This window comes from Aptenodytes forsteri, unplaced genomic scaffold (genome assembly GCF_000699145.1).
Source record: "Aptenodytes forsteri isolate BGI_AS27 unplaced genomic scaffold, ASM69914v1 Scaffold217, whole genome shotgun sequence".
NCBI lineage: Eukaryota > Metazoa > Chordata > Aves > Sphenisciformes > Spheniscidae > Aptenodytes > Aptenodytes forsteri.
The window spans coordinates 1,647,500-1,671,191 of NW_008796222.1; the positions used below are offsets into that span (position 1 = coordinate 1,647,500).

General features: G+C 40.6%; 1 protein-coding gene across 1 annotated transcript in view; it reads right to left on the bottom strand.

Moving 5' to 3' along the window:
* Window positions 1-23,692, bottom strand: part of CLVS2 (clavesin 2) — a 72,762-nt gene that overhangs the window by 37,621 nt on the left and 11,449 nt on the right. The gene's annotated exons all lie outside the window — the stretch shown is intronic.

The following is a 23,692-nucleotide window of genomic DNA, read 5'->3' on the forward strand; positions in this document are numbered from 1 at the left end:
GGTGAACAGGGATACTGCACAGAGGCAAAAATGCAAGTTTCCTTGTTGTGGCAGCTTTCAAACAGCATTGCATAGTTTTGCAGTGCCAACAAGTTACTGAGTTAAAAGATAACTCTTCAACCAGAATACTCACTTTTTTCCCTGGAAACAGAGAACTAAACTGTTGCCTACAATTTTATGACCCAAAGCTCCTCCAAAAATGAAACTCTCAGTTTCAGACAGGATGCATTAAAATTGGATTACCACTTTATCAGTTTCAATTTACAATAATACAATAGACTGAAAACTGTAGTGATTTAAGAGTTATTTCATGAGCCATATGTTTCCTCATACTATGAGAAATCAATCTCTATCACTGCAGTAGGCACTAAGAGCAGTAATCGTTTTAGCCATCTAATTTTAATCTGTCACTCTATGCAAATGAGAGTCCTGAGAATTGAACTGAAGTGTAAAATTGGAGGGATAGTGATTTGAGAAAAATCAGCTGAGGACAGCCACTGAGATCTAGAATGCAGCATAATTAAGCTTTAAATTACTGGGGAAATTGAATAACTGACTTGAGATCCATTAATAAGTATTATATTTTATTAAAAGTAGAGGTATCATGAACTATGCAGCATACAAATGTTCAAGAGGTCAGTTCCCACCAGTACAAAACAATTTCCAGTTCCAAAAAGTGTTCCAATGTCTTTGTCATAGTACAGAATGGAGATTTATTTCAGCCTTTCAGCTTCAAGGAAGCCTCAGTCTGAATTGCTCAGCTACACTTTATCTTCACAAAGGTGCTTGAAAAGATACGGTTTCCTACGAGGTAACCCCACCTCAGCTTCCATCTTCTGCACTGCTGAATGACTGCTGATGGTACACACAGGTAAAATGCTCCTGGGAGCCCAGGGAGTTTCAATATTGTTTGAGGGAGAACTGTCATTCCGGTTATTACTCTGGAGGATCGTAAATCAGTTGTTGAATTCTAACTTCAGCTATCAATCCCCTGTCTTTGTAAAGCCGTACAAGCATGGCTGTCTCTGTGTTAGCTGCTATGAAGGAAACCCTGCCAGTAAAAAACAGAGATTCACAACAACTGGGCAAATAAATAATTATTTGTTTTATCACACATATCTAGGACAAAGCAAATATGTTTATTGTGCTATCAGTATGTGCCAGTAATGAATAAATGTGATGGTAGAGTCTATCCTAAAAATCACACTTTTGGAACTCTTGAAAATTCATATCCAAGGAGTTGGAAGATCAAAATCAGAAATGCAGATCTCTTCTTGCTAAGATAAAAGTGGAACCCATGTGAATCTTTTCTCAGCAAGAGAAAGTAACAGTAGCCTCATTCCACATTACATGGATACCCACAGAGAAAAAGAACTGAACACTGAAACCATCCGGAGTGCCAGGTCCAGTGCTGGGCTCCCCACTATGAAGCAGACAGGGACATACTGGAGTGAGTCCAGCAAAGGGCCATGAAGATGACTAAGGGATTGGAGCATCTCTCATATGAGCAGAGGCTGAGAGACCTGGGAATGTCCAGCACGGAGGAGAGAAAACTCAGGGGGATCTTGTCAATGTGTATAAATACCTGAAGGGAGGGTATAAGAAGCCAGAGCCAGACTCTTTTCAGTGGTGCCCAGTGACAGGACCAGAGGCAAGGGGTGCAAATCAAAACACAGGAGGGTCCTTCTGAACATAAGGAAACCATGTAATAGTGCACAGTTCTGAACAATTCAGACACTGATGAAAAATATAAAATCCCTGAGGTTACATGAGGTCTTTTTAGCTGATATTTTCCAAAAACACTTCACTTCCCAAAGCTGTGCTACTTTTCTAGTTCATCATCAGCCAAAGCAACCAATGTGATGACATACTTCTCAAACTAAATAAAAAACTGATTTGCAGGTAGATGTTAGCATTTACCCTATGTAATGTACTCAAGCTGCTTGGCTTGCTTGAGATCACTCATCTTTTCATCACAAGTGACTGCCAAAAATGTGCACGGCTTACTCCACCTAAACGAAGGCTTACCCTACTTGAAAACCCTGAAGCTTCATGCATCACACTCTCTGAACCAGGATCTACAAAACGTAGCCACTGCCAACCTGTCTGCACAACACTGAACAGGCTCAGTTTCCAAAGGCTGGGAACGAGCTGCTGCCCCAGTTCTGGCTCAACACCCACCTGTGAGCCCAGCTTTTCAGAAATGTCACAGAGGGCAACGCAGGCAGCTCACAGACCAGGGAAAGCCTGCAACACAGATTAACTCCATTCATTAAAAAAACCTCTAGGAAAGAAGTTCAATTTCCATTTTGAGGCTGACTGTTTACTGCTACACTCTTAGCTATACCAACCTAATAAAGGGTGGTTACATCTGAAAGTATGTCTTTTTCCAAATATAGCATTGTTTAACAAAAGATATTGCTGTTGCATATGTAACATCTTCAAATGTTTGTAACTATAGTTTGTAAAATGTTTATTGCTCTACTGTTAAAACGTTATTCAAATTGTAGCATCTTAAGTCCAATGCAGTATACGAAAACAGTGTATCCTATTTTTTACACACAGCTTAAGAATGTGCACAAAAAGATCCTACTTCCCTCTCCTTCCTTTCTACTTTTCTGACTTGGCCACCTTCTGATTTGCAGCCCTCTTCTACAGCATGGCTTAAATGTTCTGCTTTCTTATATTACCGGCACTCCAACGTTAGTGGTTGAATCTAACAAGAGAATTAAATCCCCAGTACGGGGACGATGACATATGGCATGCCTGAATGGACTTAATGGAAGGGAGAGACACCCTGTTGGCTGTCGCTTGCTTCCCATCCATTAGCACCGTACACTGCAGCATGCCGTGCCGTCCGGCACACACATGCTATTAGTCACACAACCGTGCAACCATCACCCACTTGTCATTCATGCTACAGCTGCAAATGCCCCTGCTGTGACCGCCACGTGTACCTCAAAAGGAGCCTGAAAATACAGAACTCCTCACTTCAGTGAGAATATCATTAAAGATTAAACCTTAAACAAGCTTCTACCCCCACTTAACTGAACAGTCAAGAGTCATTCCTCAGAAACTAAGAAAAGTGATGTATGACAAGCTGAAGCAAAATCAGAGCCAATGTTAATGTAAGTAGACATACCCTTTTCCAACCTGTCCATTCGCAAAGGGATGCAGTTGTTGAGGGTATCTGGAGAGCATGTCACAAAGCTCTTGCACCTCTACAAAGAATAGTTTAAGCAAGCAAAATCTTCTGTTAGGTACTAACAGGTGTGGGGTCACAGCAAAAGACAAATACAGACCCAAAGTGTACATTTGCTAGACATAAGGTATTTCCAACTGCCAATGAAAAGAACTGCATCAAAATCTAAAAAGAATGTGTCAAATAGAGTGCGTCCGTGTCTGTGCATAAAAATCATTACGCCTCAAACATCAAATTAATCTCTTAAATAATTTATTACCATGGATAATTTGTCGGTTTCCAGTAGCCTATTCACTTTAATTTAAAATAGATTTAAGAGCTCAGACTATCAGCGTAGGACAAAAAAAGGCAGGCATTTCCTATCTAGGAACCAGAATCAGTCCTTTGTGTCCTACTGGTAGATCAATTATGTATTAGAGCTACTGCTGCTTGACTTTTAATCCACATTAGTTCACAGACCTTGAGCAAATTTGATGTTACCATATTAAAAAGGGAAAGCACTAGAATAAGCTATACAGAAAAAAAAAGGAAAACAGATCAAGCAAGGGGCCAATTAATCAGCCAAATGCCGGCAATGGAGAGACAGGCTACCTACTGCCAGCACACAGGGAAATAAGAAATGCACAGATAATTCATTTAAATTCCCTTAAATGTAATAAATCCCACTTGGAATAACCATAAGATCATTTTTAAAATGTTGCATTGTTACCCTTCTTTTTGGCAATTCAGGCAAAGAAAAAATATATATATGTATATATGTGTACATTGTAGTACTATAGATTTATAATACCTGTTCTCAGCCAGAATGAACAACATTTCAAGCCACATTCTAGATATCAGACACCAGCTGTATGCCTAGCCATTTAAAGATCCTGGCTGTGTATTTACTGAACTAGGTAATTTAAAGCAGTACTCCAGTCAGCTTTGCTCATTTTGGAGCCCAGCTGATAAATCTTCACACATAGCTGAACCATTAAAAAGTCTTCCATTTTCTGAACCCAAATTCCTGCATCATCATATCCACTACAGCCTTTCAGCACTAAAATTAAAAGCAGCATGAATATTTAAGTGTCTTGTGATAAGAATGCAGGAGCTAAATCTGCCTGTATACAAAAGGCAAAGGTAACCTTAGAATTTGCATTCACTGAAATACAGGATGGAGGGGAGGAATGCAGATGTAAAAAAAAGGGGGGGAAATCATCTCAAAATGCTTGCTAGCTATTACTACTGCCCTAGGAGCTGTAGTTTGAGTGCTCTAAGCTTCCATTTCCTTACAAAGACAACATTATTTGGTTGAAATATTTTTCCTGCGATGCACAGTAGCCTCTCCTGAAGACAGGAACAGATACAGCCTAGAGGTAAATGGGGACGTGAGGTGTCTGAACGCTCCACTCAATACTGGCAGCCTTCCCCAACTGAAACATTTCAGTTTTGACCCATTTGATATTTGTCTACGGAAAGAAAAAAACCTCTAGAAGGCAGACACTTTACATAAACATTTTCATTTAGTCTTGATGGAAAATTTGCGACTCTTCTTAGAAAGGCTGTAGTGTCAAAAGTTATAATGTTTCTGCTTAAATTTTTAAAAGAAATACAATGCCCTTGGTTTTGTGTGTATGAATGCAGCACCTTGGAGTTATACTAACAGATTCCACTCTGTTATTTGCTGTGATCATACAAAATGCAAGCTTACGCCAGGATCAGAAATTGAGTTTCATGCAGATCTGATGTGGAGAGTTACGTGATGAAATAAACTACATGCAAGCACTATACATGTGTCCCAAGACATCCTTGGTGTTCAAACTGATTGCTTTGTTATTTTGAGCTGTTACACTGCTGGAAACTCCATCGCCCAGTTCTGTGACCGTGACCAACCTCACCTGCAAAGCGAGGCCATGCAGGTTAATCTCCAGGTGGAAGCCGCAGTGCTGCACGACCGTGGTTGGCACTTCAGTAACTGGTTCCTCTGCTTTGGACTCAACTCTGCCCCAAAGCTCCAGCAAAATTGAACAGGCTTGGTGTGCTCGCTGGAGCTGCCAGCTTTCAGCAGAAAAAAAGCAACTGAGGTCTTGACCACTTCTGGTTGTATAAAGTCCCATGGTGCCATCGTAGAAGAAGAAGTATTAACCCCAATGTCTTGGTCAAATAACAACTCAAGTAATCTCATTCTGCCTATCTAAATTCTCTCTATACTTTCAGCTGACTCTAGCATTTTTACTGCAGCATCCAGCTACCTCAGTGTCATCAAGCATTGAAAAACACCAGACATGACAATTTATTTGATGCAAGATGTGATCATGTCATCACTACAAACACTTAACACTGAAAAGATTCATAAAAGTTAATAGCAAGTGGGTCTGCTCAGCACAACTCTGTGACGTTCCAGTCCTGCCCCACCAGCCTTGCAAGGGTGAGTGCAAAGATCTCCGAAGCAATGGTGTTCTTCATATACAGCTCACTCACTTGAGCTCACTGGGGACTTGCACTAGTTTGACTGCATCAGGTGTACACCACAATCTCTGTCTGTGGAGACAGGCCTTGCTCTATTAAAATGTACCAGAGGAAATACCAAGATACACAAAATAATGTTTTACAAAACCCAAGCAGTGTCTATACCGGGCATTTAACAGTACCTAGAAGCATTCATGGAGGAGAAACTCAATTATCTATACTGTGAAACTGTTAGAGCAATTCAAAGCCACCTAGCACTCTCCCAAACAATTTGGAAGGTAGCACAAATCAGGTATCATTCCCCAAATCCTCTTTGGATGTAGCTATCTGTTTAGGATAACAAAACTTTAATAGCCAGGACGTAGCCACTCCAGCAGTAGGGAGCAGCCCTGGGCATGTCTGGTTCATTAGTACAGACATAGTTACACTCTCTTAGAGACATTCTCCACTGGCAGCTGCCCATTATAAAACAGCAAGAAACCCATGAATATATGAAGTAATTTAAAATTATTATGTCTCATACAAAGCAGACATACTCTCTTTCAAACCTAAGCTATAGACCTTTTAAATTCTATTGATTACACAGATTAAACCTTTTAAATACCACTAATTAAACAGAGTGGCTACTCAAGCACTATGAAGTCTATTGTGTAAATACGTATTAAGGAGTCCTGGGAGCTGTTTCCATCCACTGTAGGGACCTCTACTGAATATCTTTTTTTTAAGAAAATTAGTATCACACAAATGCTTCTGTTCATTTTGCCTGTTGTTTAAACTTTTGTTGTCCACATTCCGTATAGTCTGAAATGCAGACTAGAAACGGCTGCAAGATATAAACAATTCTCCAGGCAAAATATTTCATAATTATTACTCTCATCCATCAGGTCTTCGCATCCCAGTTCCTTTCCTACAGGACTGAGCAATGTACTGTATATTTAAGATAAGTGTTAAGTAAGTAAATTCTGTCCATATTCCCATTAACTCAGTACATAACTCAAAGGTTTCAACCTTAAAAGACTGGGATCAATAACAAAACTGGCACTTGGGGCAAGTGAGGCAGCAGAAGGAGCCCAGCTCTGAACATCAGCCGCAAGTGAGGGACACCAGTGCTTACTGACCAGCAGATCTGGTGAAAGCACACAGGCGTTTTGGAGAACCTCAGCTACAGCAACATAACTGCTTCTGAGGAGCTAGACTCTGCATCAGGTGAGAATCAGGCCCAGTCTGATTACACAATTAACAAATCCAAATTAAATAATAATCCACATGTAGGGTTGTAAATGTTGACACATTTAAGACCACATACATGGTCTTAAAGAGTAACACTTCTGGGCTGTGAGATTCTCCTTTTTCAAAACAACGTACCTGTCTGGAAACAATTCTCCACTATAGAGTATCTACTGAATGCTTTTTCAGTATAAGAGGCTTCATAAGCATAATAATAAAAACATTTTATTCCCTATCATCAGCAGGGTGAACAGCACAGTCCCAATGGGAATAGGAGCTAGGCTAACAGAGAAGCTGAATTCATAGTAAATAAACAATGTGATCAAGACCTTTTCATGGTTTTGTATTTCACAGAAGAAAAATCGATTTACAAGTATTTTATTTTTTGGAATAAAGCTCTCCCTCATTGTGTTTTTTGACACAAAAGTAAATACAGATGTAGATGCATTCACAAAAAACTAAATTATCTTTTCTAAAGTGCTATTGTTAAACAAGCGGTGACATTAATATAACCCAGCATCAATGCAAAAAACTTGCAATGTGCATTCTGCTAGAGCACCAAGTTTATAAAATAAAAGCATTGTGGCGTGATTAGCAGGCTGTATATAGTTTTATATAGTCCACATAAAATACAATTCTTCCCTGATCCGTATCCATCATACTGGGATGTGTTTTTCAGTACTACACAAAGCAGTAAAAATTACAGATGCTATTTACTATCAAAGCATGTGGACAAGTAAGCGCATCATCTACTGTTGCTGCAGATGAAAAGTATTCCTCGTGAAGATCACACTGTGTTGCCCAGGACATGGCTCCCAGCCAGGCAGAGAAGATATTTTTTCTTCCGATGTGGGATCTGAAATAATGCCTGAAGCAAGAATCAAACCAGAAGCCAAAATTCTGAAATTCAAGCAAGTAACTCTCTGTCCGATCTGGCATGCCTAGCTTTGTTTAAATCTGCATCAAATTGACACCAGCTCTGGTGATCTCCGTGGACAGGCGACTGCTGCCAGCTCTCCGAAGCTGCAGGGCTTCAGGAGTGCAGGAGGCTGCACCAGAGCTCGCAGGAGCCTGCAAATGGGCGTAGGGGAAGAGAAAATGTAAAGGCACAGAAAGGCACCAGCATTACGGATGGGAAAGTTCGGACCTCCTGCACTGGAGCATCTTGTCTAGCTCAAGAGGATGGAAAAAGGTGGCAGAGCTTTGGATCAGTTTTGGTGAAAGGCACCTGCAGGCCCACTGCAGGTAACCTTTGAGCCTTTTCAGCAAGGATGGAGAGCAGCATTCATTACATGAAATGTGTTAACTAGAAATGTGATTGTTAAAACTAATTAAAGATGTTTGAAAGCTGGTGTTGACTCATCTGTTATGTAATACTAAGGGAAACCAGATCTATTTTAGGACTCTGAAAATGAGGGCAAAGCAAACGGCACACACAAACATGAACCTCCCCCCAACACGCTCACCTGTTACCGGGGAAACAACCCGGAGATTTTTTTCAGCATCAACAATTGTACTCCTTATGACATTTTCTTGCAGTGTCGGCTCCTATTTTCACCCCCTCTTTCTCCCTTCTCCTTTTCTTTAGCATATAAATGCATGACAGTATCTTTCACTGTAAAATAATTCACTGTTCATCCCTTCTCTATTTAACTGTAAATGCTCAAGAAATGGGATGCCCTCAATTGCTGCAGTACCCATTTTCTCTGCCTCCTCCCCAGTCTCCCCATTCCATGGAAACTGTCCTCCCCAGGTTTCAATGCTGTAAGTCACCTTTCACCGTCCCAAAGACTTCAGCCCTTATTTGCCCTGTTCTCTTCCCACCGAACATCATCCCTGGAGAGCTCCCTTCACTTACATGCATTTCACTGTCGTCCCTGTGCCGAAATGCACATCCCTCCACTCGTTCTGTCTTCCACAGCCAAGCCTCACTCATCATACTACTGGCTCAAAGCTCACTAACAGCACTGAGCTCAAATTCTCATAGTTTTTATTTTCTGTAGTGTTGCAGCGATCCTCGCAAAGCACTCAGCTAGTAAACTCACATCCTTGGGAATATCTGTAACGTCCTGTTCTCCTCTAACACCGTTGCTCCCACTGCAAGACCAACACTTATCATGTCTTCCCACACACAGAGTTGTGGGGGACCTGATCCTTTTTTTTTTTTACTAGTCTACTTTTTGTTGCTTAAAAATTATTCAGTTTAAGGGTTGGAGTTTTTTGATCAATTTGGGTTTGATGAGTCCAGGGCTGTGAATTTCACTCTGTGTTGAAAGGATCAAACCCCAGAGAGAAAGGACAGGAACACATCTTCCACTAGTAAAAGCAGAGAAGTAAACCAGGCTGACACTATTTGGGTGACCAGAATTGCAGTCTACATGAATCCTGACTGAATCTGACTGAATAGCCTTTTTAGTTTTTATTGTGTGTTCAAAATAAAATCAAACTTCTGAACAATGAGGGGTGGGAAGCGAGCAACACCTAGCCCAACGTGATGCATTAATAGCAAAAAAACTCATTTTGAAATCATCTGCTTTGCAGCAAGACATGTCTCCTGCAATACAATATGTGATCAAAGCAGGTTATGCCCAGGGTTCGCTGCAGAACATGGAACAAAACAAGTTATCCTAAACCAACCTCCCCATCAGCCTGCGACCGATGCAAGCTTGGGAATGCCAAATGAAAAGCCGAACGGCATGCCAGGGCTCCACTCGCTCCATCCGGCCTTACCTCAGGAAGAGGGACAGATGGTGCCAGTGACTCAGAAGAACGCCAAAAGGCTCCATCTCACAGCAATAACCTATGTCCCAGCCCTGTGACAGTCTGTTATCCATGCAAATGGTATTTTTCGAGGACGTAAGTGTGAACTTGGCATTGGTAAGAAAACACGACAGAGTGCTCTCAGGGACAACTTCTCGTTTTGTGACCTGGGCAAAGATAATTCCATTCTGCACTGTTTCACCAGTGTGCCCCTACGTGTGAGAAGGCAGGGCCTTGGGAAATAATGCTTGGCAACATAAGCTACAGCTTAGTGTACTACTTTTGACTAAGTTAAAATTGTCAAAAACCTTTCCAGGAAGGAAAAGCCTCAGGGAAAGCATAAAAGCTTTGTAAGCAAGACTTCATGACTTTAAAGGAAATCAATCCCAACTTTAAAATCTGTAAAAAAAATAACCAGATTCTGCTTTTCTATTTTCTGTTTTTTTCAATTAATGTATTTGCAAAATAAAACAAAGCAGTTGCAGCTCTGTTCCCTACTGCCTCTTTAAAATCTTTTCCATTTCCAAAGTGTAAAATTATGCCTTTCCCATTTCTAGTGCAGAAAAACAAAGATGAAATTGCAATTGTACTTCTTTTCCCAAAAAGTAGCCACGCCACAGAGTGAACAAACACAGGGAAGCACTGGCTCAACATCTGGTCCCAGTCAGGAGCCAGGACTGATTAAGGACAAGGAAACAGGGGACAGAGCTCTGTATTGGTAGACCAAGACCTGGGCAGAAACGAACTGCTGAGAAGACCTGTGCCAATAACAGCTACAGTGATGGTATTCTTAGAGGCATAATGCTGTAATGACATAAGTACCTTAAGGTTCACGGGGAAGAAGAATTTTCTCTTCTTCAGAATGAGAATTCTCAGCACAGAATGAGACAGTTACATATTGACCCAAACTGCTATTTTGGGACGTTGTTCCAAAATGAAAGTTTTAGATGACACCTTTATGTCCCTCAATAGTGACACAGATACTTCCACTCTTCCAGTCTCAGCTCAGTGCAACAAACGCTCGGGGGCTTGTCAGTCAGAACCCGGTTTCCATTTCCCCTCCCAACTCTGAGCTGTTTCTCAAAAGACCCTCCGAATCCACTCTCCTTCGCAGGGGCCCCAAAGCACTCTGCCCTCTGCCCCCGTCTCTTCCCTCCCCATGTGTCAGCCTGGGCACCCACCTCCACAAGTGTGAGTTCAAACACCATCTCTGTGCTGGTAGCTCACATGGAGACTTCTCTTCTCCAGCCCCCTCCTACACAATAACTTAAAATCGCAGCCTGTGGCTCTGAAAAATGTCCACCTTTTAAGCCCAATGTAACTAGAGGAAGAGCTGCTAAACTTGGCACCCTTACCTCCATTCTCAAACGCTGCACGTAACAGAGCCGAGCCATTCGTCGTATTCAGGCCCCAGTGTCATATTTGATTTTGATCTCTCTCAACCACCACACATCTCACCTCTGTTTACATCTTCCAAATTCTGCTTTCATGGTGTTGCTTAGACAATATATATGGCTGAGAGAGTGTGCTCACCAATGCAGCAAATTATCTTTTTTTTCCAAAAACAGAGGCTTGCCTTTTTTTTTCAGAGAAGACATCAATGCTGCAAATGCATGTTTTTTTCATCTCAGTCCTCCTGTCTGCTTTCCTAGCCTGTGATTTAATGAAAGATTAAAGACTAGCTTATGAAAGTTCACCACAGCAACTGCTGATGTCATTGGGAATTGGATTCCCAATTGGGGCTTAAAGAAAGATGAAGACCGTATTGATAATTGACAATAATTCCAACATTATTCATCTAGCTAATTAAGCCACACCTCCATGCCACTACATATACTCAAAACTGAATGAACAGAAAATGTAGCACCATTAATATGCTTAGGTATTGGTGTTATATAAATTTAGCCCACAGAAATTAACTGTTCATGGAAGGTACAGATTATTTACTCCTTTCCATTTAGCAGCAGAGAAACGGAATTATTCATGTAGCTACTTCATGATGCCATGCCTTTCATTATCCTACTGAAAAAAATATGTGCATCCTTCCTCAGAAAATGAACTTAAGCACTGTATCTCACATGCTGTAAAATGAAGCAAGGTTTTTATCCATTTTTATCCAATTGCAAGCACATTTAAGCATTGAAGGAAAGGAAACACACGTTACTAGCTTGGACAGCTTTGCATGTAAGGCACAAGTAGCGATTCTCCCCCTTGCTGTGTTTGCCATCTTTTTTAGAAGAGGTAAAAGTTTTGTGTATGTACAAACACAAGAACAAAAAGCACATTTAAAGTCACCAAAGCGTATGCGTGTTCCCCTTTTGGCTCTTTCTGAGGCAAGTTACTGCTAAAATACCTTTATTGTACTTTGTTACTTGCTCCATCCTCCTACAGCAACCCAAAAGCAGTGTTACTGAAAGGCAGTCAGCCCCATGGCATGGAGATACACCCAGTAAAGGGGAATACCTGCCACAAAACCAAAATTCTCAGGGATGGAGCATGGGGGGTTGTTCAGGACTTTAGCAGATATCATGAGGAAAAAATGCAATTAGAGGAGGAAGCAAAGATCCATTACACAGCTTTAAGAAACACTAGCAATGAGTACAAATAGTTATGCTTTGTGTATCTACTGTGGTTCCAAGTATTTGGATGACAGGAATGAGAATGGAGGTAGACGGATCACCTTCTCCCTGCGTTTAAGTGAAAGCCCTGAGACCTGGGACTGTGCCTGAGTCCTGGACACACAGCCAGGAGGCTGCGCAGTTCTGCTACACAGTGCGGCTGCCATCCTCAGGGAGGGACATCAGAGCTCATTACAAAAAAGCATAAGGTTGTCAAAGGGGAGCTCTTAAAAGAAGACGTTTACAGTTGCCATATGAAAGTAAAACAATTAATCAAGAAGATTTAATGGGACAGAATATCAACAGGATGAAGAAGAAAATATACAGTAAGGCTCACCTTGCAAGTAAGATGCTGCTCAGTCTGATTTCATTCCTACAACTTAAAGTAAGACCACACATGCTCCAAGTTGATCCTGTGGATCGTCAAATGGATTCATTCTTAATTGGCTTTCCATGCAGCTCTCTTTAAAGGCTTGAGTGCTACCTTCATTTGATACTGCATTGATTTTCTCTGAAGTTTCCTCCTATCATGGCTACCGTGATCAATTGGTGTGCTATAAATAGAGCAGTCAGATTCCTTTCACTGGTCTCATTAAATTGCACCCCTGCTGAATTTCTGTGGGGAACAGAATTGGATCATACTGATAGCAGTAGTATGAAGATGCCCTCAGGTTTTCCAGTGAAAATCAATTGCTCAATATTCCTAACAAAAAGATTTGAAAAGCATGACCCAATGGAGCTCAGCTAATGCCCAAAACATACATCAAACCTTGCTTGCAATTCTGCATCTCTCAAACCCCCAAAGATAAAGGATGGGAAAATAAGTGGTTAAGGGGCTCAGCCAGTTCCTCGCTGATATATAATCCCTCATCAAGCATAACTATTTAACTGCATCCCCTCATAATGGAAATATGTTGCTGGAGGTGTGCAGCTAACCCATATAATTCTTCTGGAAAGTGGAGTAAGGATTCGAGGAGCAACACAGTTGCAAGACACATTTGGTCTGCCAAAGTCACCATGTAATGGTGGTGTGCTCATCGACTAAAACTAGAGGGGACTGATAATATTTGGTGGTATGATATAGGCTAATTATTGCAGGTGTATGTCAGCTATGACTTCAAAAATGTTAATCTTTATTCTATAATGGTATGGCAGTGTAGCTTTTACAGATTTGTTTTAGAAATGACATTTTACTCAATGAGATTGGAAACAGCCATAAAATAGGAAATGGAATTGTCTACTTCGAAACATTCCAAAATCTAATCTGAAGGGCAGCATTTAGGTCTCCACTCTGCCCCACACCCTGCCCTATCCTTTCATAACTATCCTGTCTTCTCCTAACATCCTTTCTGTCCTCTTTTCTCCTCTGTTAAACACTACGCTTCAAAATCTTTTCCGTCTTCCTCCCAAATGAAGCTGCATTTTCACCATAGACTCTCCTGCAGCTTGAAAATCCCTACTGCAATGGCTGGGTTTTTAATTACTGTACTTGAATTACTGAATGTATCCACTGTTTCTGTATGCACTCACTGGTGTCTGGAGTATACTCTATGGGGGGTTTTTTTGTATGAAGGTCTGAAGGATCCATTGCAGACCTCAGAGGACTGGCTGTACCTTGCAAAGAATTTGCGAGAAGAACGCTGGAGAACTACCAGTACTTGATGATTTATCCTAGATCTTCATACTTAGCATGGTGGCTTTCCACCAGAAGATGCAGTGCTCTAAATGATACTTTCAGTCAAATAGCTTAGTGCAGGATGAAGGCACCTCCCAACAATCTCGGAAGATTTTGTGGGTAATAAGGCACGTTCAGTGCAGTATCAGATGAGAATTAATGACAACTGCAGTTTAAACATACCCTTAGGGAGGCCCTCTCCTGAATCACAGCAGAACCACTTTCTCTTTGCAGAAAATGTTTTCAATTCGGAAAGTGCAAAGGGTTGAAATCCTGTTCTTAGACAGAAAGCCCTCCCCAAAATTATTCTAACAGATATAACAGATTCTTAAGAACTAACTCAAAAGAGCAAGAAATTAACAAATACATCTGAAAATACAATCTTTAATCACTAATTAAAGATTGCATTTTCCAATGCCACTGTGTGGTATTGGAGTCAGTCCCATAAAATAAGGGGGCTGAATACACATTTTCTAGTCAGAACTCAAGCCTATACTGTGAGGGACAACGTAACATGTAACCCACGAGAAATAGCAAGCACCCCGACATAGCCAGAACTGTTCTGGGTGAGATGCTGACATGAGACTTTCTCTGTGTCAGACGCTGGAGTTATAATCAGTTTTTTGGACTGAATGTACACCCAGATTTCCACCAATAGGATGGTATGTGCAGCCACCTCAAATTTCAGCCCATATCCATGTTTGGATATTCATTACGTATAGACAAAACATTAGTGCTCGATCCTTTTTGTTACAGAAACACTGGAAAAGATTACAAGCACTATTTTCCCATTCCACATAATAAAAAGTTAGAAATGTTTTTTTAAGAACTTATTCTGATCTTTGCAAAATATGCAGGAAATGACTGGAGAAATGCATTTTGCCTGGGGGTTTGGGGGTGGGTATTTTGGGAAAAAAAAAAAAAAAAAAAATTATCCAAGTTGGCGTATGATGTTTTAGAAAGAGAGTGTACTTAATTTTTCCTTAAGAAATACAATTTTCTTTGTGTGTTATAACTCTAAACTTTCAGTTCCTGAACTACTTTACATCGCCAGAGTAGCACTTATTTAAACATAGTTATGCCTATTAAAACTTATGAGAATTGAATTGTCTTAATTTTTTTATGATTATGAAACATGAGATGAGAGAAGCCATCACCAGCCATATATTGCACATTTTTATGGAGCTTCCCCCTAGAGAAATTTCCCACGTTTGTTTTTCAGCATCAGTGAAATATGACAGCAGTGTTTTTCCTGCATGGCAATCACTTATAACCAAAGTCAAAATTTTGCTTATAACCAAAGTCAAATTGGATTCATAAAAATAATTGTCATAGGAGCTGAACACTTGCTAAGGAATGTAAACAAAAATCACAGAAAATTACACTGTATTGCTTTGGGGAACGGGCACTGAAGGCTTAGCTGATATCACAGGGACTATGTGCAAAGGCAGTATGTACTGAAGACAATAACATAAAGCCAACTCTGCAGAGCCTAATAAGATCACAGAAGATTTATGAGCATCACAGAAAACAAAGGTTAGACTGATTTCAGAAAATAATTCCAAAAATGATCCAGCATATCCTTATGAGGTAAACCTGAAAGATATGTATATAAAATGGATTGATAACACAGGCAATTTGGACAATATCAAAAAAAGTAAATTTAAGCTCCCCAGATAAAGAGGATCCCACAGATTTTCACACCTCACCATCTCCAGTGGCAAACAAGACAGGAAGAACATCTCCAGGTCCTGATTCCAGATCATTGCTGTTGCACGTAGATACTCCATCAAACAATTCCTTTCTTTGGGTTACTGAGAGGCGCACATGAATTACTGCTTTGGACCCAACAGCACGTGGTGAAATAGCAAAGGGCTTTATAGGAGGTGACATTTTCAAATAGAAAAATTAGGATTAATGCCGAGAGGAAATCTGAAGAGCAAGCAGTCATAGAAAGGTTTCCAAAGAATGTGCCAGACCTGCCTTCGAGACTTTAAATTAAACTGTGTGAAGTACTAGAAAATACAATGCATGAGATAATCTTACCTTAGCCGGAAGGTGAACTATGATCTTAAAACGTCTTCTGTCTCTGACATTACAATTTAGAATAAATTAGTTTTATTTCTGAATGACCTTATGAGGATGAATACTATTTATTCCCTTCATGGCCTTAAGATACTGAAGCAAAGAGAAATATTTAGACCTTGACTGAGAAAAATCACTTCCAAAAATAATTATATATTTTGAAGCTGAGGAATGGTCATAACCATATAGTTGTTGAACTGTGGCCTACCAGAGACAACAGGAAGTCAATCACAGTGCCAAGAGTTAATTCCCTACACCGAGTTTGTGCTACAAGCCCTTCTTTTCTCACGCTGGTGCCACTCACCTTAGCATAATATTAGTTTTTCAGCTTAATCAGGGCAATTTAGTCACTATCTTTATTTAATACAGATAGATTCAGTTTCCTGATAAAAAGAAATAAAACTGAAAAGTGGTTAGCATTTAGCAAAAGCTCATGAAAGAGGCAGTCTGCATGTACAAGAAGAATCTCTTCTATTTTCTTTCTCTCAAGCTGCAGTAATTTTAATTGGATGTTTTTCTCTGTTGACAGAACTGATGGAAAAATGAGCATTTTCATTGGCTTCTGCACTAACCATGGCTACTTTGTTGAAGTAGAAGAAAACATCAGATACAAAAAATTTTCTTTTCCCAGATCGTGCCATGTCATTCCACTACATCCCCAGAAGCTCCCAACATCTCCTGCCCGGCCCTGTGAGCACTGAGTCTTATATACCAAGCAGATGAGCTCCAGGCTGAGGAACTACAAGGACTGTTTCCTTAACGGCCTGGTGGCTAGAGGACTCACTTGATACGTGAACAGATCAGGACTCACTCTCTAGCGCTGCTTTTCAGAGTGGTACGAAGAGCAATGGGGACACTGATTAAGAGGAGATTTGAAGTTGCGAGATTTGAAGCTGATTAGATGCCAGATGTGGAAAGTATTTGGACAGTGAGACCACAAAAGGCTGAGATCTCCTAAGGAGTCTAAGATGAACTTAGCATGCAATCACCCACAGTGACTAAGGTTTTGGAGCATGACATCAGGACACTGAGACAAAAACAACACATCAGTGAAGACTAGTACAAAGTAAGGCAATGTCAACAGGAGTGGGATGAGGAACTGGGGAAGCAGTAGGACTGGGGCAAAGGCTGCTCAGAGGGAAAAGGGCAGGAGGAATGGCCAGAAGAGTCTGTGCCAGTTAGATCAAAGCGCCTGAACGAAAGCCAAGATCCCCACAACTAATCACGCCTTACTTACAGCAAATATCTGCAAAACACTGGCCAAGTGTCCACTCTCTTTCTCGTGCAGGTTCACATGGAGGATGACAACCTACTGCAGGCAGTTACTCTACTAGCTCCCTTTGCAGTGTTTGGGTGGTGGATGTTTAACTCCATTAAGCATCCTTGCAGTTTTCAGTAAGATGCCACACGGCAGAGTTTCTGGGGGTGAAAGGGGAGTTCAGTTTACTGCTTCTTACCATTTGTTTCAAAGGGGCGGCAGCCCACACGGCTTTACGTGCATTCAAAGAGCATCTAATGAGGAGCTCTAAATTTAGGCCATGCTAGAATTCAGGCTCCTGGTTTGGGGGTTCAGGATCAAGACTTTAGAAGTCTTGAATCCTCCTGATCAAAAATAAATGACAGCTGGGCTCTGAACGTATAAAAGGTGACAGAAAATCAGACCGTGACCTGTCACAGTGGGCACCCCAAACGAGTGGGCACCCCTGAGCAGACACTTTTAACAGTAATCTTTCACTGGAATAGCTCTCGGATGGAAAAAAAGAGATAATAGTATCCCCTCATCTTAAAAGTGTGTTTGTGAGAATAAATAAATTACCATTTGAAAGGCATTCAACGATTTTTTATTGATGAGCATCATAAAAGAATCTGGCAAGGAAATTAATTATTCTGTCTTCAGATAACAGGTTAACAGCTGGGACCACACTGAATAAATGGCTATGTCTATACAGACATGCCTGTAAGCAACAGAATTCGAGCTCCGGACATCAAGTCCTTTCTCACCTGGCAGGTTAAACCCATCCAGACAGCAAGTGAGGAGCTAGAACTAACAATCACTTCCAGTCCACCCTGTTTGCACAGTAAATTGCTGGCAAGCCTTCTTGATGGTCTTTTTACAAGTAGAGAAGATCAAATATATGCAAACTCTTGCAAAATAACAAGCTTTTAGGAAAAATATCCCATTCTGCTGCTGCTACAGAACATGAGTTGAACTGGTACGAAATTGTGCTGTTTACAAGCACATTCCTCCACTCTCTGGGCTGGTCCTGGGCTCAGGGGACTCTAGCATTTACAAACAGCTTAATTCTTTGATAAAAAACTGAATGAAAGCAGCTACTTGATTTACTAGCCCTCCTGAAAGCAGAAGATACTCCCGCTAAAAGCTTAAGCCTGCTACTTTTTAATATCCTCCCAAGCACTACGTGAAGTGTCAGGACCCTATTCTCAAAAACTGGCGGAAAACTCAAGCACTGAATGAGTGGGTTTTATGGTTTTAAGTCTGGATGCAAAGACATTTAAAGCTCTTTTTTTGTGGTTTGCTGCTCACTGATACTCATTGCTAGTATTGAGTAACTGTTCCTTAAGCTCATTATTAACAATCTTATGCACTGCATAGAGCATGTGACCATGTAATTATATGAAGTCAAAATACTGTTTTCAGAGGCATCCTTAGTTTTGGAAGTTCCTGCCTTGCAAATTCTTGACACTGAAGCCTGCTGGCTGTATAGATGTAGTCCAGAACTAGGTGGCGAAATTTAAGCACTGTCTGTAGATACCTAAATAGAAAGGTGAACCAACTATGATGTTCAGATAAGATTCCCTGTAAGACACAGATGAAGTTTATGTTCAAAGAAAATGGGAGTAGGAAGTCCTGTCCCTTTCATCACCAGACTGTACATGCTCTGGTCTCTGTTCCTTCCACCTTACACTGCTGCAGCAAATCTTACAACTCACAAGAACAGCTGTTTGAAAGATGTTGTAGATAGCAATAGTAGCTGCAAGCATGCTGTCTTCGTGTTCTTTCTGTTTTGCTTTCATGTTCACAGTAACGAGTTTGTTTTAGCTTATGAAGCCTTCCTTTGTTACAAAAAAAAAAGTCATGAGCAGCTGAAAGACCTGCCTTGTCCCCCACAACACCATCGCTCTCTCTTCCTGTAAACATCCTCAACCCAAAAGCAAGAGCCTTCTGTCCTCTGCAACAATGCTGAGTGCCCACATATGTTCAGATCCCAGTTTAAATGTGTATCATCTCTTTTTCCCCAGCTTTTTACCTAGAGGACAAGCATTAATATTCAGCCACCAATAACTATGCAGTTTTGCAAAGCATTTGGAGGTACAGCCTGCCTGAGTGACAACATGCAAAACAAATCTGTCACGTATGCAACTACTATTATCAGCTAAATAGAAATCAAGTATTTAAGAAGGATTTAGTGTTCCAGGTCTTAGAATCCTAAATATCAGTTAATCAGTTAAAGTGTCTTATGCATACCCACAACTTTCCATTTTGCAAAGCTCACTTATAATTACTCCCAAAGCTGTCTGTTGGAGTTAATACTAAACCCCAACTTTCAATATAATTTTCAAATTGAATTTTCGGTCTTTGACACTGTTTTTATCTGCTTTGTGAAAACAGTGCTCTCTTGATACTTAATAAAAAGTCCATATAGGTAGCTATGAAAGGACTATCACAAAGAAAAGAATCATACACAGAACCTCCTCCGTCCTTCTGCCCAAGTGTTCCCAGCTCGGTGTTCAAGCAGAAGGGGCCATGGGAGTGCCAGGAGCAGTAAAATGAAAGAAAGGTTATTAAAAACAGGGGAAAGAGGGGTGGAATATACACGACTTAATTATGTCCCACCAAAGGCCCATCAAACCCCATATCCTGTCCTTAACAGAGACCAAAAATGAAACCCTATAGCAGATACAATGCAGACAGCATATGTGATATTTTCACTCAGCATTCACCTCATCTCCAACTACGTGCAGCCCGAAGAATTCTTAACTTTGATGTGTTTTTTACATATTTAGTAATCCTCAGTTCATTTCTCTTCCACAAACTTACCCATTTTCCCTGAACAGAATTAAACTTTTAGCACCCAGAATTTCCCATGGCAAGGAGTTCCACCGATTACCCAGATATTGTACAAAGAATCACCGTGTCATATAAAGAGCCAGGCCAGTATCATCTGATGGTGCCCATTTCTTAAAATGGAGGTGACAAAGAACATCTGCAGCTTGTCCACTTTCTCTAGCCACCTATGACGTTGTTTGTAACCTCGTCTGACCTCATAGGGGACCCTGCTTTAAGCAGGAGGTTGGACTTGCTGATCTCCTGAGGTGTCTTCCAACCTGAATTATCCTGTGATTCTATGGTTTTATAGACCATATTGTAGTTTCCCTTCACAGTTTTTCTTCTTCCATCCTGAAGAATCCCAGCCAACTTAGTTGTTCTTTATACAGAAACCGGCCCATACTTTGGGGTTTTTTTGCCCTTCTCCAGTCCTACAGTGTCCTTCTTTCTGAGACAGAAAATCAGAAGCATTCACAACATTCAAGATGGAAGTGATGGCACAGGTTTTTGCAGTGCCTTCACCATGTTCCCTGCTCTCCGTTCCTTTCCTTACATTTGATCTACTTTTTTGACCAATACTGTGTATTGAGATTATATTTTCATAGAGCTTTTTATGAGACCATAACATCAAGATGCCATTCTTGTGTGGTAACAGCTTAGAGTTCATCACTGTCTATGTATTAGTTCTGGTTTTCTTCTGAGCTCTCAAGAGTTCTCCTTTCTATGGGAAAAGTAGCTGAAGCACTCAGACTACAACCCCTTGCTGGGGAAAGAGTCAAAATTTTGTAAGGTTTTTCAAAGTTTTTTAAAGGGAATTATTCAAGGCACTCCGGTGTTGGAGCACACAATGCTGTAGCACTCCCTGCTTTCAGAAACCTGGCTGCTGAGTAACATAGCTCCTTCACAAGCCCAAATTCAGTGCTCAGCTACAGAAAGTGATGAATGGGGGAGAAGTGAGCACCTAAACACTGGGATTCACAGACATCCGTGCATTGAATATGCTGGGGAGAGCCAACACAAGGTGCTGAAGTCAGGGCATGGGTTTCGGTCTCACCTCCCAAAGAATGTTTTCCTTCTGCTCTGGTTTCACAGCTCTGAGCCAAAACCTAGGCACCTAACCCAGACAGACCCCTCTCAGAAAATAAAGAATATTACGTATTGCATTTGTTTATGTTCTTATTCTTCACTACGGAAGGCATAGGGGCTCTAAGTGCAAATCCTCCTTCCCATTGACTAGGAGCAACATAAATGCTGCAGCCACCAGCATCCACAGGGAAGAGTATTGCTCCTTTTTTCCAAAAGGACAAAGCCAGTATATCAGCTAGGACTGGAGCATCAAGGGTCCCAGCAAAGTGCCCCAATGTCTACAGGAGGTTTATGCTTCTTGGCTAGCAAAACCATTTGTTCTGAAAATCGGCACTGACCTACACCACACCAATTGGTTGGTACAGCACTGTTGGGATGGATATGCTGGAAATTCACAGCAGTTTACAGATAATCACTGTCCTTTAACATTAAAAATTCCATGGTCAAAACGCTCTTTTCCTGAATATAACTACCTAGGAGGTTTTTCTAAGGTATACAAGTCAGTTAGGGGTATGATGCTTTTCATGCTCCCATTTAACATACATATGCAGACAAAGTGTATAGCAGAACTTGTATTCAGTAGAAAACTGTATATATTTACTTATCTTATTTTCAAAAGCAATTTCCTAAAAACTAAGCAGTTGTGAAGAGCCCAGAAATGCCATAGCTTGTAATCAACTCACTTTGGTACGTGCCATATTCAATATTCTGCTCACCATGGAAGGTAAGCAAATATAATGCAAATTTAGTAGATTTCATTCAGGAGGCAAAGGGATTTGGTTAACATCAAATTCAGTGGTCACTAATCCCACTTTCTCTGTCCCTTTCCATGCAAGTAACACTAATATTTAAATTCCCCAAATGGTAAAGTTCAGCATCTTGAGCCTGTTAAATCTTATAAGCCAAAGTAAATTCCCTTTCTCTGATTAAACAGAGTATTTACAAAGATCATAAATAAACAGTGTGTGAGTTGTTCTTGTTCTTTTTCATACCGCCTGACTAAGCACTTTTTACTTTGACATGATTCAGAATGATGTTTCCGCTGTGCATTTTTGTCCAAAATAAAAGAAAAGGCAGTCCCTGTTGAGGGTAAGGGAATGCAACATTTCAGGCATGAAATCTTGCAAGAAGGTGCAAGTAAACCTATGCCTTGCCCAGGATCTCTCTGTACTGCCTTTCCACCATGCTTTCCTCTTATTTCCTTGCTGATCGCAATTGTTTCTGAAGTGACGTTCTCCCTCCAAGATGCTCAGTACAGTTGTCTTTAGCCCTTTCCCTTGATTCTAATACATCTTTACATAGAAAAATGTCTAAGTAAAAGAAAAAGATTAAATATAAACAAGCCCCCAGGTAGTATAACTACTGGGAAAATATCACTAGAGAGTCAGTCAATTTTGCTAGTATAACAATGTCAGCCCTCATACCCTCAGTGGTTCTCCACAGAAAATGAAATGGTGTATTGTAAGAGCCCAACTAATTGATTTCTTCAAAGGACTTGTGGTAAAAGACCTTGTAAAAGTCGCTGCTTACAGATAACAATACCTGTCACAGATTAGGACAGATTCCTCGAGCGTTGGGAGTTTTATCTCACATTTGCCATTTCAGTGCCTTCCCATTCCCTCTTCTGGAGCATTTCATGCCCAGTTGTACATCCCTGGAGTCAAGAGGACTGAAGACACTGGGCACAAAATGATGCCCTGGGTGCTGGTCACCATCAGACTTGGGAATATTTGAATGTACAAAGCTGGGGGCATGGGTAAGTCAAGCCAATGGACTTCACCTCAACTCAGTAATGAACCAACCAATGGCAGGGGAACAGAGAGTCCAGCTGAAGTTTGGTAGGTCACCCATTGTATTTTCAGATGCAATTACCCACTGCAGCTCTCCTCAAAATAATCATCTCTGATTAATGTCCAAGAAGAAACACCACCATTTAAAAACAAAGACTACTGAAGTATTTATTCATGTTCTAAATGAGAATACAATGACTAACTTTGAAAAACAGCACAAAAAAGAAAACAACTTTGAAAGCAAAAAAGGAAATGCAGCGCTATTAGAGTACAGATCTCACTGCTGCCTTCTGATGTAGTTCTCAAGACCATGGAATCACACCATTACATAAGGAAACAGAACAAACTAAAAATTGAGATCTTTGCCTCATGACTGTCACTACCCTTCTGTGTGCAACAGCAAGCTGAATACTGGTTAAGCCATTTCAAGATTTAGATCAAAATTCCATACTACTGCTATACAAGTTTCTTCAAAAATAGCAATATCAAAGTGAAGAAAGTCCAAAGATAAGGCTGTTATTTTGGTTTATGAGTAATAAAAATGTATAAATGATAAAAACATCACAGAAAAGGAATATATGTCCTTGTAAAACCAAGGCACACCGCCACAGGAGTGAATTACTGGTATTTTTAACATAGCAACTCAAGCTTGCACAGCAAACAACTACTTTACAGATTCTAGTTTTTCATTTTAATAAGCATTAAAGATCATAGGAGACAGCCAAGAGT